The 23082-nt window shown below is 36.3% G+C and overlaps 1 protein-coding gene across 2 annotated transcripts in view; it reads right to left on the bottom strand.

Moving 5' to 3' along the window:
* Window positions 1-23082, bottom strand: part of GRM5 (glutamate metabotropic receptor 5) — a 1888276-nt gene that overhangs the window by 525698 nt on the left and 1339496 nt on the right. The gene's annotated exons all lie outside the window — the stretch shown is intronic.

Below are 23082 nucleotides of genomic sequence, written 5' to 3'. Positions count from 1 at the left end.
TGTCCCAGATGAAGAATGGAGGATATAATGGAAAATATTTGCTTCTGTGGTTGCATGGCTAGTTGCTAGCTTCTGCCACTCATATAAGTTATAGCATCACACTATGCCTGCTGCACTTCCAGACATAAGAGCTAGTAGACTTGTTCAAGGAAATATACAGAATATAAGCAGAAATATAAAATGATCATCATATGATGAAGCCTGCATGTCTCCTCCTACTCCAGTCATGGATCATTTTATAGCCTGCTAACATTAAGGATTTTGGGAGGACTTAAACAGTGAGCTGTCTTACAGTTGTATGCACCAATATACAGTGTCCATAGAGGAGAATGGAGCATTTGGGTGTGCAGGCAACAGATGTTAAGGCAGATGAGGGATAAAATGCAGCAAAAAAAGGAGAAAAAGAAAAGAATGTAAACAAATAAATAAAACCAAAGTTTTAGAGACTGAGTATATATGAGCCACCAAAATATATCTAACCTTCATCCTATATTACTTACAAGATTTCTTTTTTCAGCCAATTGGAATTTAATAATGTATTTCCCTTTCTAAGCACAAGTATATATTTAGGCACAAGGCATGCCCATTCACTCATGTCTTTTGGAACGCCACTCGACCCATGGGGAGGACATGCAGACTTCTGTGTGGAGTCTGCATGTCCTCCCCGCGGGTCGAGTAGCATTCCAAAAGACATGTGTGATTGGGCTTGCCTTCATTGAAGGTTGGCACTGTGAAAATCTACTGCCAATCATTAGCGGACCGGAGTTCCGCTGTGGCAATCCCTAACTGGGAAAAGCCAAAAGACAACAACAACAACTTAATAACTCTTGATGAAGAGCTCGTGCCAGCTCAAAAGCTTGAGTAATTGCAAAACCTATGTCAGTCCATTAAAAGGTATTACATCACGTCTTTGTTCTAATGTCTTTCTGTTTTCTGCTAGTGGATCAACACAGCATTTCTTTAATCTTTTTTTCTTATAACATTCCATATACAGCCAGGACCTGCAGTTACAGCTAACAGGGCCTTTCTCTCCTCTCTTACTGACTGATACACCTATATTTTGAATAACTCAAGAATTAACAGTGCAGATTTTTATGTGCTAATATAACTGTACTGAAATAGAATGATAGACATGAAGGCTTTCTGCATTCTACATGCTATCATCCAAGCAGCCAGAAATAAGAAAAATAAAAAAAAAAACATAGTGCCAAAGTTATATCAGAGGAGGTAGTCATGTAGCTAAATGGCTAAAATGCCATAGTTCTTTATACAATCACAGTAGTTTGGCTGAATCTTGATGTTAAGTTCCTAATTTTCAGTATCTAGACATCATACTTTTAAACTTCTGTATGATCTTAAAAACTGTCCAAACAATGAAAATTTAATCAAAATCAAATAAGCAGTCAATATTACTGGAATAGTAAGCTCAAACAAAGAAATTATCCAACAATTCACATTGAGCTGTTCAGACTCAGACTTATGCAGTTTAGTTCACAGCAATTGCTCCTAATATTAAGTAAGAGCAAATGGTTTTCAAAAGATAAACAGTGTTTAAGATTGCATTTCACGAGTTACAAAGAACACTTTACATAACAGTATGTATGCAAGATCTGCAATTAACTAGTACTATAACATTTTTGCTCTTCTGTTCATATTACCTTTCAGTGTTACAGACTGGCATTTCAAGAATTCGATACTGCACTAATAAATAAGGGATTATAACAACAAGAGCAGCTTAGTAAAGAATTAAAGATTTGAAGTCATCATTATAAACAGCTAAAAAGTCCCTTCTCAGCTTATCATGCATCATAAGTTAGTCCATTGAAGAGGGAGAGAAATGTATTTTTATTTTATTTATTTCATTTAACATTTGTTTACCAGAAAAGTCCGACTGGACACATGTCCTTTTTCAGTGGAGGCCCGGGGAGAAAAGTTCCATGAGAAAGAGTAAATTTTAATGCACAAATTACAATAATCAATAAAGTATAAAGTAAACAAAACATAGTATACATAAGAAAATACAAATGTGTTACATCATGACAAGAAAACCTAGGCTTTGAACTTAGCTAGTGCTATTTGTAAAGTAAGATTTATGTCAAGATATACGATTGAAACAGGCTGGTAGGAATAAAAGGGATAAAAGATTAAACACCAAGGAAGAAGATGGATATGGTTGGGGTATACTGTGATGTATCAGAACATTTATGAGGGGCTAGTACAGAAACATAGTCACTTATTCTTTAGATAAGCTTTAAGTGATGGCTTAAAATGGTTAGTGGAAGAGACTGAGAGAATGGAGTTAGGAAGGGAGTGCCATATATGAGATATATAGCTGGAAAATAAAGATTCTCCTGCAGTGCTGCTGGCCTTGGTGACGGTGAGTACATTTTTATTGTTAGAGAGAAGTGGTCTGCTGGAACTATAAGGAAGAATGAGATATTGTAGCACAGGGATTCTGGTTGGTTGTGTTATAATTTTGTCAGTTAGAGAGAATTGGTTGTAAAGAATAATGTTGGGAAGTTCAAGCCAGTCTAGTATCCTTAAAGCTGTAAAATGATGTGTCAGAGGCAAACTTAGCAATTTTATTATAACATGCTTCAAGCTTAGATAGGTCAGTTTTCCTAAGATTAGTTAAAATTAGAGAGGCATATAGTAGAATGCATGTTAAATATCCATAAATCCAGTACTGACCTTCCGATGCAGATCAAAAATGGAAGGAGGATAAAAACCTGCTGCAGGTTATATCTACTATGTAAGTATTTTCAGACTTGCCAAGAAATTTGCTTCCATTGAAGCAGCTACATTGACTTATCACACTGTCACTTACAGCTGATATTAAACAGATGGCATTATGCCTACTTCATGCATTCAAAATATCTGCCTAAGTATGAGTCTTTAATGACAAACAGTGGGGAGTTTCTGCAGTGGTGCAGTGGTAGCATTGCTGCCTCACAGCAAGAGGTTCTCCCATTCGATTCTCGGCTTAGGTTGGGAGGGCCTTCTGTGTGGAGTCTGCATGTCCTCCCACGGTTGAGTGGGTATTCGAAAGACATGCTTTGAATGGGCGTGCCTTCATTGAAGGTTGGGCGTCGGGCTGGCAACTCGACACCATAAAAAAAAAAAACTGCCAATTATTAGCGGATCGGAGTTCTGCTGTGGTGACCCCTAACTGGGAAAAGCCGAAAGACAAACAAACAAACAGTGGGAGTTTTATTCACATGAGAGAGAACTATAGCTGAAGAAAATTATAGTGTTTGGTTTTTACTGTCGCTAAATGATGATCTGCACTTGGCGCGTCTCAACAAAGTCTATCGGGTAAATATGTTGAATACTTTAATACAGCAGTTAAAGTGCTTTCAGTCATTCTAAATGCAGGAACATTTCAATTTAATTAACATATTACAAAGGAAAATTGCTGCTAATCAGCTTGAAACCTAAACAGATGTTATGGAGAGTGTGTTAAAAATATATTGGCCACAATTTTTTCTTGGGCATGTCTTCCACTGTGACCATCAAATCCCATCCACCAACTGTGCTGACTCTTTTGCTCTTGTACATGTGATTGTCCTACAGCCCATTCATTCCCCTTTGATTTGTCATCAAAGGCATTGCCTGACACCCCCCCCCAACTGACATTTCTAATCCTTGGACTGCTACTCAAACACTGGTTGCCTGTGTCAAAATCAACACTTTATCCCTCTATGTCACTGAGCAGACTGAGGTCAATAATTATTAGTGAAGTCCTTAGAAATGTAAATGTTATGATTACATTTGTTGTGTGCAGGACATCTAGAAACTAAGACAAATAATATTGAGAAAAAAGCGCAGCAGACTGCAAAATCTTTGGATACTATCCTATGTTTTATAGATTTCTGTTTCTAAGTGGACATGAAATATTAGGGATAATACTCTTAAAATGATTTCTAGCAAAACAATAGGTTTTAATACATAGGACATAATTCAAAACTAGAGAAGTTCTATCTGTATGACAAAATCTAAACATGCATGTATTGTTTGAGTTTGTCACTGCCACAAGGAAAAGGGTAAGATGATACTTGGACATTGCATCATTAAACTGTTCAGAGAAATCATCACTCTTCAAATTCTCGCAGCCAGTAAGTCAATACCATGGGATACGTTTAAACAGAAAAAAGGAAGTGTATAAAACAAAGTGCAAGGCTCAAGCTGTTTATGAAAATAAAGAGCACAGATATGGATATGGCTGTAGGTATAAATTTACATATACATATATGGGTTCACTATAGAATCCCGAAATACTGAATTCCTGAATTTCAGTATTTCGAAATTCTATAGCCAAAATCTTTAAATACCGGAACCCCATAACAGCAAAATTTAAAACTGTGAACCTACAGTGCAAATTCACCACACACATACACATGCGCACAATCTCCCCCCACAATCAAACAAACAATCCTACACTACAGACGACACACTCATACGTACTTACCTACACTTACACCTATGCATTCACACACCGCAACACCCCCCTGCTTATATATACTAACTCCGAGATCGCACAATCATACACAGAAAGGTAACTCACACACACACATTTCACAGCCCCTTGCACACACACATCACAGCCAAAACACACACTAACATACACAAAAGCCCTAACCAACACACTCATACATACTTACCTACACTTACACCTATGCATTCACACACCACAACACCAGAAGCTCCGAACATTGGTATTTCGAATTTCGCGCTTCTGGTGTTTTGGAATTTCAAGGCTTCGGTATTATAATTTCGAAATGCTGAAAGTTGGGATTTCAGTATTTTGAAATTATAAAGGGAACCCACATATACATGTAGGTGTGCTACATTACATTGTGTGTGCATGTAGTCGACAGATGTTTAGTTCACCACATATCATCAGCTAAACAGTTGATCGACAGGTGTGTGAGATCCCACAATTCCCAGGGTCAGATATCTGAGTTAGTATATATAATCAGTATTGCTGGTGGTAAGCACAGCCCCAACATAAGGAGGCATTAATGTTTTTCATTTCAGCTAATCCTGGGACCTTCATCACACTAGTTCAGTTAATTAGGAAAACATTTAAATATACACAAATGTTAAAATGTGATTAAAAGCAAGCAATAGATACCAGAAAAATATTTTCATTCCTATATAAGAATACATGTACAAATACTATATAATATTAAAAAAGCACCCTGATGAAGTTCCTTGGATTAGTTTCAATGAAGGAACTAATACCTGATTACGTTCTGATGTTGTAATCATCTCTTTCTACCTTAGCAGCTGTGCAAGTTCTTTTTTATGTTTGTGGTCAACATCACGCGCTTAACTAAAACAAAGATGATGTGAATTCCATTGTAAAGTAGAAGTAAATGTACCTCCTGAAGCCTTGCTTCTAGCAGGGATACACATGTCAGTCGTTTGTCTCAGTGCACGCACATTTAAGTAGTAGTAATGTGCTATCACTATAAACATACAGCACTTGGAACCACATTTCTTTAAATGACAGGGTTGAGGTTTTCCCCAAATATCCATTAGTGTGCTGAATTACATAGATAGATAGGTATAGATATATAGATATAAATATATACCTATAGATGGGTCTACTTCAATTGATCTAAAGACCATTTGATCGAAACCCATTTGATCGAAAGTTCATTTGATCAAAAACCAGTATTCAAGGAAAATAAGAGGGATTTGTCCCCCTCCCCAATGTCGCGCAACCCTGGTATATATAGTTAGGGGGTGTGTGGGGGGCTGTACTGTTTGATTTATCGTCTTCTTTTAAAGGAAACTGAGTGGGGGGGCTTCGCCCCACCCCCCCAATGTGGGGGCTGTGACTCTCACAACCCCCAGCAATATATACCAACTCCAGGGTCGCACAACATTGGGGAGGGGGACACATCCCAGTTTTATGCCTTGAATACTGGTTTTCGATCAAATGAACTTTCGATCAAATGGGTTTTGATCAAATGGTCTTTCGATCAAATGAAGTAGACCCCTATAGATATAGATGTATCAATATAGTAGTATATAGATATAATAGTATAGTGTATATATTTGTATACTATATTAGTAGAAATTTCATATTTTCTTTTCTTTTAGATGTACTTTTTCATAGAATCTCACACTCACTGAGTATGTCTCTATGTCAAGTTGCCTATTCATGTGCATGACATAACTCGTTTTGCCCTGAAAGTCTTTTATAGTGTATTCATATTTCTCTTTAAAATTATTCTCCTGTGACATTTTAGGGAGGAAATATAGACAAAAACTGTCAGAGTTTATAATCATAGGTTTCTTATCATACTTTCACAGTACAGTTATTAATGTTTGGGTTCCATTTGAATCCGACAAACTGCAAAGTTTATTCAGATCACCTTCACAGCAAATGTATGTATTTATTTGATTTAGAGTAAAAAAATATGAACTCTGTCACAAACTTTGCTAGAAAACAGAATTGATGACAATGTTATTGTATTTAAAGCTGAAGATCTATAACTTTTGATTTTGTTAAGAGGCTATGATGGGAATGATGAATTGTGATTTGTTACACTAACTTATACGACATCTTGTCTCTTATCTTTGTATGTAAGTACAAATTAGATAAAGTTAGCACATGAATATCTAAATAACCTGTTCATAAGCTGTTTATATCAGATAATATAAGTATAATAACAAGTATAAAATACTTTTATACCTGTTTATGTACAGGAGAGAGATATAATTCTAAATGGTTCTTAGAATTTTAATTTTACACACTCTAGGCATTTTATAGCAACACTCCATCGTGTATGAGGTACAAGATGTGGCAAATATATTGCATGCCAACACCACTGCCCCATCAGAAATAACATATGTATATATATATATATATATATATATATATATATATATATATATATATATACATATATATATTTATATATATAAATATGTATATGGGATCACCATGGAATACCGAAATTCCACAATCCCAAAATTCTGAATCCCAAGGACCAGAATCTCGAGATTACAGAATCTCAAATGTATTGAAGGGTCTATATTAGATGAACAAAAGTTCATCTTAGCGAACGCTCACATGAGTGAATATCCAGGTACTCGAAACTGCAATTGTGGGGGGCTGTGCCCCCCACACCCCCCCTAAATATATATTCCAACTCCGAGATTGCACTACAGTGAGGAAAGGGCAAATATTCCCATCTTCACTGTACCACGATCTCGCAATTGCGGTTTCGAGTTCCGCAATATTCGCTCATGTGAGCGTTCGCTAAGATGAACTTTCGTTCATCTAATATAGACCCGTATTGAATGGGGATTGCCATACAGTGCAGAATGGGAACTTTGCCATTCACTCCACACAGTGCAATCTCGGAGTCGCTATATTTAAGTTGCAGGGGGTGTGGGGGGGTGCATACACATTAGAATAGTTTGTTGTATGTTTTACTTTTTTTTTTTTTTTTTTTTTTTAAGTTTCGAGATTCCACAATCTCGAGATTGTGGTCCTCAGGATTCAGAATGTGTGTGTGTGTATATATATATATATATATATATATATATATATATATATATATATATATATATAGATATTTACCTAGGAGTGGTCCTTTAATTATACTGCTAGGGCATACATCCTATGGTTTGTAAACTTCAAACCCCTACATCTTTGGATCTGTGCTGTGCTGGCTGATTTATTCTCGTAGTACCAGTAACCAAAGGAAGGTAGGACTTAACCTGATTTGCCAAAAGCTTGTCTTGGGTAGGGTGTGCCAAGGATTTCAAATATTATAAAACATTTGGTAGAATGATAATATTTTACACAGGAGATTTCTGTTCAAAATGTGTAGAAATATACTTTGGTGTAGAAATAAAGGGAATGCATCTGTTCACTACGAATATTACCATTATTATATATTATCAGGAGAAATTATGTATTACTCTCCAAATACATCATTGAAGAGAAATGTGAAAAAATAAGAAGAGTTCAAATATTTTACAATGTCATATTTTTATTTAGTTTTGTTGAATCTGCATTTCTAAGGGAAGTTAACAGAACCTGTGGGGGAGACATATTATTGAAAGCCATTTCAGCTTCCAAACTTGGAAAAAGTATAACTAAAGAGATAAAGAAGATATCTGAAGTTTTAGTTTTTTTAGTAAGTTCTGACCATTACCTAGTTATCTCTATCTTATTTATGTATTTATTTATTTATTGATGTTTGTTAATCGGGTTAGTCCAGCTGGGTTTGTGGCCCTTTTTCAGTGGAGACTCGAGGAGGAAAGCACCAGTACATAGTATAAAATACTGATAGTCACAACTTTACAATAACCAGTATATGTTGCATAGTACAAATTGTACGGAAATCACAGCTTTACAATAAAATATATGTTATATTACATTTGAGAGAATGTCATTTTGAGAATATGTGTAAGATAAGCCAGAGGCTTGCATGTATAATATTTTTAAGAAGGATGTACAGACAAAAACCTATGACATTTCATTAGTTTTGGCAAATAAAAGTTGATATAGGAGGAAGTTTATTTGTCTGGGTTCAGTTAGAAATCTTTATACATTACAAGTAATGGATGTAAGCTTTGGCAATAACAGAAACATAACTCATACTAGGTGGTAGTGATTTTGTTAAGGTTCAGTTTGAAAACGTTATACATGGAGGTTTCTAAATGAATTAGAATAACTTGAGTGGACTATTGTTGAAATGCAATATAGTTGATTAGCATGGTATAGCAATTGATTAGTTGTAATGCATAAAAGAGTACAAATTTCTAGCTTATAATATACAGTTTGATGATGTAATCAAAAATGATCCACATTACTTGTATCCACAGCCATCCTTAGGTATACTGGCTGCCTAAGCAAAAAACACTACATACCCCCCCACAATCTAACATTATCCAGAAGACTTTTCTTTCCTTTTTCTCACAGTTTATCTTGCTCTTCATTTTCTTTTCCTGCAATTACTCATTCATTCAGTATGTAAACAACACAGATTACTCATTCATTCAATATGTAAACAACAAAGATTACTCATTCATTCAATATGTAAACAACAAAGATTACTCATTCATTCAATATGTAAACAACACAGATTACTCATTCATTCAATATGTAAACAACACCGATTACTCATTCATTCTATATGTAAACAACAAAGATTACTCATTCATTCAATATGTAAACAACACAGCACTCTAAATGTGGAGGAAATATGTGCATTAAGCTGGGGTCTGGAGACTGCAAGACTCCAAAAACAGTACAGATTCTAGATGCTCTGAGGTGAAGTTTACAGAGTTTTAAGCAACCTTTTCATCCAATGATTGTATGAACAGAAACCATGATGAAAGAAATAATTTTAGTCTTACTGTCCAAGTTTTTTTTTCATGCATCATTTCAGTACATTCAAACTGACCAATTCTACCATGTAATAATTGCAGTGGGGACAACTGTATCAAGACAGGGGTCAGGGGGCCACTTGGTCCCCAGAAGCCATGAGGTTTCTATATGGTCTAAGATGCATTTAAGAGATCTTTTAAACAACCTTTACATCAACTTCTTCTTTGTGGAACCTGCATCTCCTGCCTATGTCTATGTGGGTATTCTTTGGGTGAGCTTATTTACACCCACCTTTTAAAGCCATGCAAATGGTGAAGTGGCGTTGTTAGAATTGCCTATAGTTTTGCACAAAGTGTATGAGTGAGTAAAAATGTGCATACTGTTATAAAATGATACCCCATCTAGGACAGGTCTCAATGTCTTGCACCTACTAGCTGCTGGAATACACTCCAGTGTGTTTTTTTTTCCATCCTGTGAAGGATAAACAGGTAATATGCAAATATAGGGGTGGATGTTTTGCTTTTTTTGAGTAAGCGCAGATTCAGAATGCATATTAAATACTATTTTGTGATTTTTTAAGCCTTTATGTATCAATAAAATAATTAAACATGGCCAAAGACAACACTGAACAATAATAATAGTAATAAAAAAAATCTGAATCTCATATATAACAATATGACAAACATACCTTAAGGTATTTTGTGCGACCGTCAAAAACATGATGGACCAGATTCATTAATGCACCACTATGTGTACAATAGCTATGGACACATCACTGTATATTTTTCATATTCAGTAAGCATCCTTAAACAGTGCTGCATCGTTCACCAACACAAAGACATGCAACACCATGAAGAGTTGGCCCCACTGCTGTGTGGAATGTTAAAGAGGCATTCCAGGGGGAGAAGTGTATGCTAATTACCCATGTGCTGTCTCCATAGAACTGGTCCCAGGAGGCCATCTACATGGCAGAGTGATTCATAACAGCTCTTAGCTGTGTAGAGCAGTATGACCATCTGGATGATGTTAAAGTAGCAAACATGGCCAAAAGGCTGTGTTCAACTGTTGAGCATAAACATGGTGAGAGGAAATCACTAGACATCAGGGTTTACTCTAAACATACCATAATGGAATCAGCATCAAAATGGGTAAATGGGGATCGGGGGTGGGGGAACTAACAAACAAACAAACATCAAACATCAGCATATTCACGCAAAAAAACAAACTGGAAATAAGATTATGCAAATACTTTATTATTTCACCCCATAATACAAGAATAAGGCCATTAAACTGGTTGCAATGATGCCCAGATCTTCATCAGTACCATCTACACAAAACATCAGAACCTCTGGACACCAGGGGAGAAAGTGTAAAAATTGCCATACCATCACAACCATTACTACAGGGTCACAGGGGGTAGGGGATGCACACTGTGCAGTGCTGTACCAGCATTGGGTTACTGCAAGGATGGGGCATACACTTGACACCAGGGAAGAGTGCCCTAAGGCACAGAACAGCAGGATGGGGATGGGGGACACACCAGACACACTCTTAAGTGCCATAATAGGACCATTATTATGGGATGGAGGAGTAGTGGGATACATTAGACACCTGTACTAATTAAAGTACCTTAGCACATATAGCATGACAGGGATCAGTGGGGGTGGGGGCAAACCACCACACAGTAGCATTTACAATCAAGTATCATAACACCAGCAATGTTAGTACAGGGAGAATGGGTGGGGGAGCCAGAACACCCCCATGACTGACTTTTTAAAGTGCCATAACAGCACCTACATTGCAACAAGGCCTGGAGGATAGGGAGATACACCAGACTACCAAGGCCTAACTATAGTGGCATTAATGTATTATGGGAGGACCACAGGAGTGTAGGGACTGATACAGTGACTGTAGTGTGCGCATGGATGTATGTGATTGTGACAGGAGTGTAGGGACTGATACAGTGACTGTAGTGTGCGCATGGGTGTATGTGATTGTGTACATATGTGTGACAGAGGGACTGGAGTCCACAAACTTCACGAGCAGCAGGGTACTACTACGACATGCACATAAACTATGATCTGCACATCACTGTAGCTCCTACAATTCTGGAAACATGCAAATCAGCCAATATGGGGTCCAAGCTCATCACAGCTAGCATGTTCCTGAATGACAAATGGACACACCATGCTGGAAAGGCTCTTCTAGTGTGAGCTGTATGACACACACTAGGGCCTTTAATGAATTCCTCGAGATGTATACTGGGCAATTGTATTTTGCACAGAAAAGATGCATAACAATGAGTAACTAATTCAGAAAGAATGACAGAGTATAAAATGATAGTATAAATGAATTTACAGGTAATGGTATGCAGTGTGCATAAAAAAAGAACACGTAGACACCAGTGTACATACATAAAGGGTAAGACATTATATAAAATCACCATTTCTCACATATATTCGAGTCAACACAGAATTGCAAAAGCAAATGCCTAAAATATGTACGAGACACTATTCATCATTGCAGATATGATCATGTCAGTGATGTAAGCCATCAGCAACACAAATAGTGCTAATACTACAGTAACTTGCAGGATATTGTTTTGTTAATTAATTAATAAGCTATTGGACTAATATTTGATGGATTCCATCACAATGTGCCTTGCACTACAATATGGACATGGATAGTGCCTGTTGGTTTCAAAATCAAAAATATGACAGCTGTGAGTCTTTACTGCCAAAACATTCCAGAGAGCTTATATGGACTCAAAAGATACATTTCAAGTGTTTTCCAGCAAGCACATTTAGCGCTTCCATGACTGCATATACACCTCACTTGGAATGCTACTGAGATAAATGTCTGATGTGGAGATTTCAGCACTAAATATGCATTTCAGGCATCTTTGTTGTAAAGATTGCATCCATGTGATAAATTGGGATCCCAGTACATTTGATTCTGTAGCCTACTGCAGCAGGCAAAATGGATATGGCATGAATCTGTTATAGCAACATCATGAATGTGCATGCCAAACATCCTAGTATTACAAATGATGCTCATATCACCTGTGTCCTACAAGTATTTCAGACAGATAACATAGTAGACAGCTGCCTATCAGCTATCAATGCTCATAACAACATGGGGCAGAACATTCAGGCAGAGAAAGCATAAAACTATACACACTGTCAAATACTGGCTGTTATAAAATCTGTGTCTGGAGAAATGAAAATTAGATTTCACTACCTGGATATGAACAGTGGAGCTATGCAATCTGCACCAGATAAAGTGCATGCTCTCACTTTTGCATGCTTTAAGCTCTGAAGCATGATTGTTGAAAGACCGGTTGCAGCAGGGTTAGCACCTGCACCGAACATCTTGCAAACTGTGATGAACAGTGCAGCATCAAGAAGATAGCAGCAAGGCAACAAGTATAAGATAGGGCATATTAATTGACGACCTCAGTAATTGTACAGCCATGTGTACAGAAAATAACATAGGTAGAATCCACTTGTATGTTATACATTAGTGTGCATGTGTGTGTGTGCTTCTGTGTGCATCAGCCTATGCCTTTTATATCTGTATATTCTGCAAACATCTGTCAAGGAAAAGAAGTTACAATAATATGCTAATACAACACCTATAACTCTATTCTCCCCAGCAATTTTATACAGGTCACGTTACCACCATCTTTACTAAAAGTAAAATCAAACTTAATTATAAATTACCTATCCTCAAACGCAATATTGTTGCAAACACCAGTGCAGTAAATGACATGCATATGCAAAAACAGCTATCATTTGTAAACTAAGTGTGCAGTCCCATAATTAGCAGGGTTACCATATATACCTGGATTCACAGAAAATGACAGGCCGTGGTGCTACATAATGCACCATGGACTCATGACATTTGTGCCAAATAGATGGATCACACACTATATGTGAACACAGGTGTTATATGAGCCTATCTCCTTAAATGTCATTCTTTGTTGCTCTACTCTCCATGCTTTCCAATCAATTAGTAAATTTTGTTGGATTTTACTCCAACATTCCATGCATATTACTACAGTTTTAACAATATGCACATAGATGATACTAATTTTTGTAATTGTGGGAACTCCTGTTTTATTATGCCATTTCCTGCATGGCCCATAGATGAGGACCTTTACAGTTAGCCATTCAATACATACAGAAATTATACCAATGATCTAGCACCAATAAATGGCTGAGTTAGCAAGTTAAATCATCCTTCTGATGAGATTCTAAACCATGGCAAAACCACCACTGGCACTTATCAAAAAGACAGAGTTTGCTTTATTTACATATCCATCTTAATACATCACATCCCTTCCATTCTATTTACATTTCTACAATGTTCACAGCTATTACAACATTTAGAGTATTTACAATATTTACAATACTTCCGGTATTTTACATCTTCAGCTTCCTTCATTTTATCCCCATCCTTTTCTCTACAACAAAGTTTCTTTCACTTTCTTCAATGCTTTCACAACAATTCATTATCTATAACTTAACCCATTCATGCTCAGTGCTGATTTTTCCTTCCCTTCCTTTATAATATCTTCCAATTATTTAATTGCAATTCTTTCTTCAAACGTATATTTTTTCTACCCAAAATCTTCTTTACATTCACCTTTTCCTTTCAACATCTTCCATCTTGTTCATTATTTCTACAAATGTTACATTTACTACCACATTCTCATTTACCATTCAATCCATCTTACTTTCCCTTCTTTTAACATCTTTTCCTAAAAAGGAAAAGACACTTTCCCATTTTCCTTTTAAAATGTTTCTTTAATATACAACATTGTATTTTTTCTTTATTTTTCTTCCACATTTGTTCAATTTATCTTCCTGTATTTCCTTCTGCTTCCATTCCTTTGTCAAAATCATTCAGCATCTTTTCATATTCCACTTTAGTTTCACCCTTCCTTCTAGTTCCAAAAGTCTTTTTGTATTTCTGCTTAAGCACTACCAACTATTGTATGCAGCTTTTAGAAATTACTGTCATTGTCATATGTTTCTTCTGTAGGCTACTACCTTCCCCCTTCATTTCTTTCTTTCTTTTTACATGCATCTCTTGTTAACCATTTTATTCTTTTTCTCTCTTTTACTATTTCTTCATTATCACCTACGATTGTCCGTAATGTTGTATGTTTTAAAAAATCTACCTCTTCTACCCCATATTCTATTTCCTTCATGCCATGTGAATATATGACATCATCTATCTCTGTTTTACAAATTCCACCTTTTTGTACAACCACTCCCAACTGTTTCTTATCCTCAGGGTTCCGCATCACATCACTTCATTCGTTTTGTCACCTTTACATCTTGCGTTATCTCCCTTCGTTCCTTTCTTATCTTACAGTAAACGTTCTTTTGTTACTACTGACATGTTTACTATCGCAAATTTTTTTTTAATTATTTACTTTTTTTCTACTTTTCATGTTTTCATCAGCATATGTTACTATTTGCATCACACAATGTCCCTTTTTGCTCAAGTCACATGTAATCACCCTTCCTGGAAACACAGTTGCTACATTTAATATTTTTACTTTATCTTCTCTTAATAACATTCCTTGTCCAGGACATGTTTTATATCCTACTACCATATATTTTTACCCCTTACAGCTTCATATTTTCTTGTTTAACACATCTTGTATCCAGCAAACAAAATACAGCCATCTTTTTCCTTCTTGTGCCATTCGGCCATCATTAAAACTCTCACTTTATTTCTTATTCTTGTCACGTTTAATACCTAAATCATCCCTTCACCTTTCTAGCATCTTTTTCCCTCTGATTATCACATTTCTTTTTCTCCTTTTCACATTTCCTCCAAGGGATTTAACGTTTTTCTGCTCCTGTCCTTCCCGTTCCTGAATCACAATCTTAATCTTTTTTACTTGTTAACCATCATAAGTATTTTCTGTCTGTTGCTGAATGTCTTGTACAATTAGTCCTTCCGCTTTCTTTATTTCTTTCGTATTCTTCTTCACTAACATTAATCATTTTACTATCTTCATGAATATTCTTTTCTACATATTGTCTTTCTTCCCTCTCAGTTTCTTTTATATACTTGCCACCACTGAAGGCAATCAACAAATTACCAATACAAAAATCATTGATTATCAGCTGTACCAACCACAATGTCAGAGGTCCAGTTAAAGTCCAGTTTATGAATAAAGTGGATTTTTACTGCACCTCTGACGTTGTGATTGGTACAGCTTTTACCCACTGATTTTTGCCCTGGTTCCTTTTTATGTGCCAGTTCATTTTCCATCAAAGGACATTCAACCCAAGAATGACTGCAGTCTTTAAATTTCTTAAAAATGTTCCCCACATTAACCAGATCTTTATTTTGTACATTCATGAACCAAATGTGATTCATATCTACAATAAAAGCAAACAATCATTTGGCCCCAACACCTTTTACATTATTTGAGATATGCTGTGAAGCTCCATTATGCATAGTGTGTATAACTCACCTTTCCCACTCTCCTCTCCATACATTTCTGTTATCATATATTGTTTTTATGTGATTCACGTTATCAAATATTATGACAAAAAGTGTTATGTTCAAATTCCTGCATATCTGAAGTTCTATTGTGCACATTTTTGTTTGTTTGTTTTTAATTGCAAGCCAAAGTTCTGAAAGATAAAATCATTCCAATGTGATATTTTATTTTGTTTTTCTATTTCACCCATAAAAATCTTAAAAGTTACTTCACAAAAATCTTCTGACTCCAAATGTATTAAAGCTCTTACATTTTTAAATTAAATCCTAAGGACAATGTTTGTTCTTCTTTCAGCTTTTCCCAGTTAGGGGTCACCACAGAGGAACTCCAGTCCGCTAATGATTGGCAGTAGATTTTTATGGTGCCGAGGTGCCAGCCCGACACCCAGCCTTCAATGAAAGCATTCCCATTCACGCATGTCTTTCAAATGCTACTCGATCATGGGGAGGACATGCAAACACCACACAGAAGGTGCTCCAGCCGAGAATCAAACAGGAGAACCTCTTGCTGTGAGGCAACAATGCTACCGCTGCACCACCACAGCATAATATTGTTTATAATGTCACACCTACCAGTTGTAGCACTGGTTTTGCATGCTATTCTTATACCCAGGTAATTTTTTTCTGAAGTTGCGGCATTTCTGATGCTGACTGATTTCTCTTTTCATGTTGTACACTTCTTGTGCCTTGCCTCGCAGCACTTGCATATGTTTTTATTTTTCCTTTACTTCATTTCTACCATCCGCAGTACCCAATTGCAAATAAAACTGATTACTTCATCAGCCAAACATATCTCTGTACTTTTATCCTCTGTAATCTACTTCTGTGTCACAGTGTCAGCTTCACTATTAGATTGCTCTTGATATATTGCAGCACTGCAGCTCACCTTTTCACCATCATTTAGTTCTCCTTCCTTTTTAATTTGTCCAATTTCTCTGTACCCGAACACCACTCTTCAAATTTCCCCCAACATTTACTCCTTCCTTCATCATGGAATTCTCCAAGCATTAGTGACAGCTGTCTGACACTACCTAGAGAGTAGAGAAAGTTCCCCAATACCCTGGCCTAATGTTTGCTTGTCAATATGACTTCCAGCTGAGGTCTCTTCTGAAACATGGCCAGCTGCCTGATGAGAGTAACATGGTCAACAAAGTGCAAATAAATAAAATAAACTCTAATACGTTAATGAAAAAAATACATATGAGTTGTTAAAATATAGATAATGACAGCATTTGTACATCATTACAAAAGATTGAAACACCAGCATGAGTCCAAGTAACAGTTGTAACTACTTGATTAATATTGTGAAAAAAAGTTTTGAGTGAATCCCTAAGGCATATTTTTAATTTGTTGCTATCATGGGGAGTAGAACCAAATGAAATAGAATTAGCTAATATGATTTCCATACATAAAGGTGGAAATATGAACCAGAATTAGAATGACCATCCTACTAGTCTCACCTATGTTCTTTTTAAGTGTTTTGAAAGATGTCTATTAAGCTTACTGACGCAAGCAATAAGTACTCATTAGAAAATGACACTGAACAGCATAATTTTCTAAGGGAGAGCTTCTTTTACATGGTTAGTGGGTTTCTATTAGTCTTTTTAAGCTGCTCTTCATGTGGAGATATATGCATATACCATGCCAAGAATTTTGACTTATTGTCACATAACGTAATTATTAAAAGTGTAAGAATACCGAAAGGTAACGCAAACTGGTAAAAAACTGTCTTTGGACCTATATTGTCAAGATTGTCCTTTCAGTCTTTCTTACATTTCAAAATTGTTAGCCCTATAAATAAAATTAAGACTGGGGTGACTGCTTCCAGAAAACATGACATCATCACAATGAATGGTTACTTTATTTGTACCCATCATTGGTTGAAGAGTAAAGGGCCGGTTGTTTGTATACAAAATTGCAATATGATTTTCTTCGTGTCAACTATAAACAATACGGACAACTCAGTCTTAATAAAGCAATTCTTAAACAAATACTAGATGTTGGGATTTGGATCAGTGGTTATCTTAGTTGGAGAGAGAAGGTAAATTAATCTGAATCAAAGTAAAGCTGGGGTCTATTGTTTAAAAATTCTTATTTAGTGACCGTACCATGTTTACAGACCTTTATAAGACCATTATTAGAGCTATTTTAGAGTAGAAATCTGATTTTTCTTTTTAAAGAATATCAGCTGCAAGAGGTGGCATAAAGGAAACATGCAAAATGGTTCTCTATTTGCATGGATATGCTAATGTTCTATAAGGGGAAGTTCATGTCTGGCCAATAGAGTCTTTACTTGTGGTATATTAAGAATAACTCTAGAATTGAAATTATATATGCTACTTGAAAAAAAGTATCTTTTTAAGATTCTTTTGTATAGAAAATCCTGTATAAAAGCTTATAATTTAGTCTAGTCCATGTCTCAGGACCAACATTCCACATTACACCTGGATGTTCCCCATGTTAACTTTACTTAGAAAACTGCTAGATTCTTGAATTGCTTTACCAGTATTTTATTTTCACCAGTGTGTGAGTTCCATGAGGGACTGGGGGCCTGAATGTGGGACCCTACACATTTATGAGCTTATGAGTTAAAAATAAAAATTAAACAGATCTTCAATTCATTTAATAAACCTGCTAGTATGACCCAAAGCTTCAGCCCTTGAACACATTTGTATATTTAAAACACCAGAATGTTTAAAAATGAAATTCACTGTGACCTAAGAGAAAGTTTTGATTTAACAAGAAAAAATACATAAATGAAGTATATGCTTGACAATGTTCAAAAAATGTCAGTTTCCTTAAATAAATAACTGGGCAGCCACAGCATTTGTTTTTACTTTCACTTTGTATACGCACTTTTATTTTGTGTGAGTGTACATAGCAGTAAGACACCAGATCACTTAGTTTGCTTCCACATATTAACTCTAGATACAACACTTCTGTACTGCTAGGAAGGCATTAGAACTTGCGTATAAACCTAGCACTCGCTGCCATCAGCCAGTTCCATGTAAGTGGGGTAGTCAGGAAGTGGACGTGGCTTGCCTTCTAATTCCCAGGTATGGGCAATCCTGCACTGGTTAATCACTCTGACTTCCTAATTGACTTCTCAGTCACCCATGTCCTTTGTGTCATATACCCATTTCATCAGATCAATCCTTTTCCCCAGTTTTTAGATTATACGCTATGGCTCCTGCCAGCTACTGCTAAGTATCCCTTAATTGTTTCTCCTCACGTTCAGCTCTAATCCTATCACTGCTTCTATACTTATCTGTCCTCACTTGCAGTGACATTTTTTGTATTTTTTTCTTTCACGTCTTCCTTCTGTCTCTGTTTTAAACTGACACCTTTTTTCTTCATGCACTCCATAAGCCTTTCCTTCATTTTCAGACAGCATGGGATGCTCATGTGTAGTCTGCTCCAGGTACACATGGTCCCATCATGAATAGCCCTTCAACACCTTCCAATAAACATAAGTTTTTCTGTGTACACCATTCCTTTTGTCTATAAGTTGTATTTTTTAATCCATAGCGGTCTATGCTTGCATGCAATGATTCTTTAGTAGTACTTCCAAGTAGGGTACATCATGACACATTTTTGTAACACCTCCAAATCATCCTTTTTTTTACTTCATGTTCTATTTAATGTCTTTCCATGTCTGTCATGTGACAATTTACCCTTAATTTTGGTCTTGCTTTTAGAAGTAGGTTTCTTACTTAAGTAATTTGCTGCTATCTGTCCTTGCACACAATCATCAGGCTCATTTGGCTTGTTCATTATTTCAGATTCCTTAAGTCTTATGACATTGAGAGGGAGAGGGAAGAGACATGGGGTTGTGCCTGTGATCACGAAAGATATAGAATATTGGTTGTAAGTTGTTAACCCATCTGGAACCTCCAAAACAAGAGTCGGCTGTTTGGTAAGAAAGTAAAGTGCAATGCCTGTTAATCTGTATCAAGAGCAAATGCATGACACCAATCGCCAGAGATGTAGGCTAGAGTATGTGCATGCTTGTAGGTGGATTGAAGTTCCCAGATTCTTTAGCTGCAAGTGCTGTGGCCCCACAGTATTCTGGTGGTACAGGTCCCATGGCATGAGTCCTCCAACACCCCCCCCTCGGATGAGTGAAGCGGAGTTGGTCACTCAATCCCATCCTGCCCTGCCAGCTCTGTCACTTCTAGTGCTGGTAATCAAAACTGGGTTGTCTGAAGTACAATAAGGACATAGCCTTTAACTTCTGTTTAACCCAAGGACTAGTCTCCAAGGACACACTCATACAATAAGGACAAAGCCTTTAACTTCTGTTTAACTCAAGGGCTAGTCTCTAAGGACACACTCATACAATAAAGACAAAGCATTTAACTTCTGTTTAATGCAAGGGCTAGTATCCAAAGACACACACATACAATACGGAGAAAGCCTTTAACTTGTGTTTAACACAAAGGCTAGTCTCCAAGGACACACACATATAATAAGGACAAAACCTTTAACAGGACACACACATACAATAAGGACAAAGCCTTTAACTTGTGTTTAACACAAGGGCTAGTCTCCAAGGACACACTCATACAGTAAGGACAAAGCCTTTAACTTGTATTTAACACAAGGGCTAGTCTCCAAGGACACACTCATGCAATAAGGACAAAGCCTTTAACTTGTGTTTAACACAAGAGCTAGTCTCCAAGGACACACACATACAATAAAGACAAAGCCTTTAACTTGTGTTTAACACAAGGGCTAGTCTCCAAGGAGACACACATACAATAAAGACAAAGCCTTTAACTTGTGTTTAACACAAGGGCTAGTCTCCAAGAACACACGCATACAATAAGGACAAAGTCTTTACCTTGTGTTTAACACAAGAGCTGGTCTCCAAGTTCACACACATACAATAAGGACAAATCCTTTAACTTGTGTTTAACACAAGGGCTAGTCTCCAAACATACACACATACAATAAGGACAAAACCTTTAACTTGTGTTTAACACAAGTGCTAGTCTCCAAGGACACACACACATACAATAAGAACAAAGCCTTTAACTTGCGTTTAACACATGGACTAGTCTCCAAGGACAAACATTTACAGTAAAGACAAAGCCTTTAAGTTCTGTTTAACACAAGGGCTTGTCTCCAAGGACACACACATACAATAAGGGCAAAGCCTTTAAGTTCTGTTTAACACAAGTGCTAGTCTCCATGAATACACACATACAATAAGGACAAAGCCTTTAACTTCTATTTAACACAAGGGCTAGTCTCCAAGGACACACACATACAATAAGGACAAAGCCTTTAAATTCTTTTTAACACAAGGACTATTCTCCAAGGACACACACATACAATAAGGACAAAGCCTTTAACTTCTGTTTAACAGAAGGGCTAGTCTCCAAGGACATGTTCTCTACAAATGCATAAAACCCATCAATATCTCCCATGCACAGCCAAAAATATCATCCATGAAGTGCTTAAAAAGAGTATATCTTGATTCTTAAACAGTGCTAATTTGTTTTTATTAAAAACATTAATGTCTTCCCACCTCAATAAAGTAATATTAGTGTAAGTATTTGCAACTGGGGTGCCCATAGCCACCTCAAGTTGCTGATGATAAGCTTCATCTTTTAAACAAAAAATATTATCTCCAGCACTATGTCCAGCACTGAACATGACATTTCTAGTTTAGAAGTTGTAAACGTGCTATGTTCACATAAATACTTTCTAACACACTGTACACCCCAGTCATTAGGTATCACAGTAAATAAGGACTTAACATTGATCATAGCAAGTAAAATTCATATGCTTTCATTTTCCATGGCCCAATGGCTGAGTGTAGAAAGAAAATCATTAGCATCTTGAATAAAAATTTTTACTGAAACTTAATAATGGGTGTAACTGTTTCTCAAGGCAATCAGACGAGGGTGTGATAATCTAAGAGCTCCCCGAGACTACAGGCCTCATGGGTGGTACTGATAAATCTTTATGGATTTTTGGCAATCCATAAACAAATGGAATAATGGCATGCAGACATAAAGATAATTATATACTTCGGGTATAATAAATTTTTCTAAGTAAATCATATGAAAAGTTCATAACTCGGTGCATTGTCTGATCAACACATTTTCTGTCTACTTTTTTAAAATTACTTAAATCAGATAAAAAGTCATGCATCCTGTTATTATAAAACTCCACAGCCATTACAACAATCTTACCCACTTAGCCTGTTTAATAACCGCATTTTGATTCATGCATAATTTACTAAACACGTCTCTTTCTTCGGGTTTTAAGTTAAAATGTTTATCACAATGCTCTTTTTACAAAAAAATCTCACTTCCTGGAATGCTGTTACTGCTGGAGTATTGTTTGGTGCAAAAGTGCTTGGTCACCTTAAACAATCACCCCTTATCCTATTACTTCCATACAATAGCTTTAAATCTATATTTGTAACGAATAGCCTGAGTTCAGTTAATAAGGTGTTAATATTAGCTCCTTTAGCAGGGACAAAAGTAAGCCTCTTAAATAAAAGCATTAGCTCAGAATCACTAAATGACCATTTAGACAGATTAACCACTGTAGGACTAACAAAATTAAGTCTTTGTGCGTTTGCTCTTTACTGTTGGTCCTACCTTCGTGAAGTTTTGTTGTTCCATCTAATATTGATAGCATAATAATACTTATAATATATAATATATTTTTTATTTATATTTGGATTCTATTATAAGTTTATTTTTACTTGGCCCTGGGCTTGTTTTTATATATGCATGTGTGTTCCTTTTACTATGCTGTTTATTTTAACTGCATTTAACTATTTAATAACCCATGTGATTTTAGGAATATTTGTGATTGGCTGGTATAAATATTTAAACACTGTGAGGAAAATAAGATGTGTAACTGCATTGAGAAAGAATTTGGTAACTTGAAGGCTTTGCTGTGTTTTATTATTTTACTCATTAAAGTAGTGTTTGGCGTCGATCTCCTATTATTTTTCTTGGCTATCTTTGCATGTGTTCACTGTGTCAGCCTCTACTGATTTTTGCATGCATTCACTACCACATCTACACACGCACACACACACACACACACACACACACACACACACACACACACACACACACACACACACACACACACACACACACACACACAGTCATGTGCATTGTTAGGAATATGGTAATTAAATATTAACAAGGGGAAGGGAAGGAGAA

Source organism: Protopterus annectens, chromosome 5.part0 (genome assembly GCF_019279795.1).
Source record: "Protopterus annectens isolate FY-2018-M chromosome 5.part0, PAN1.0, whole genome shotgun sequence".
Classification (NCBI taxonomy): Eukaryota; Metazoa; Chordata; order Ceratodontiformes; family Protopteridae; genus Protopterus; species Protopterus annectens.
The sequence above is the reverse complement of the archived record's forward strand: the minus strand, read 5'-3'. Positions and strand labels throughout refer to the sequence as shown.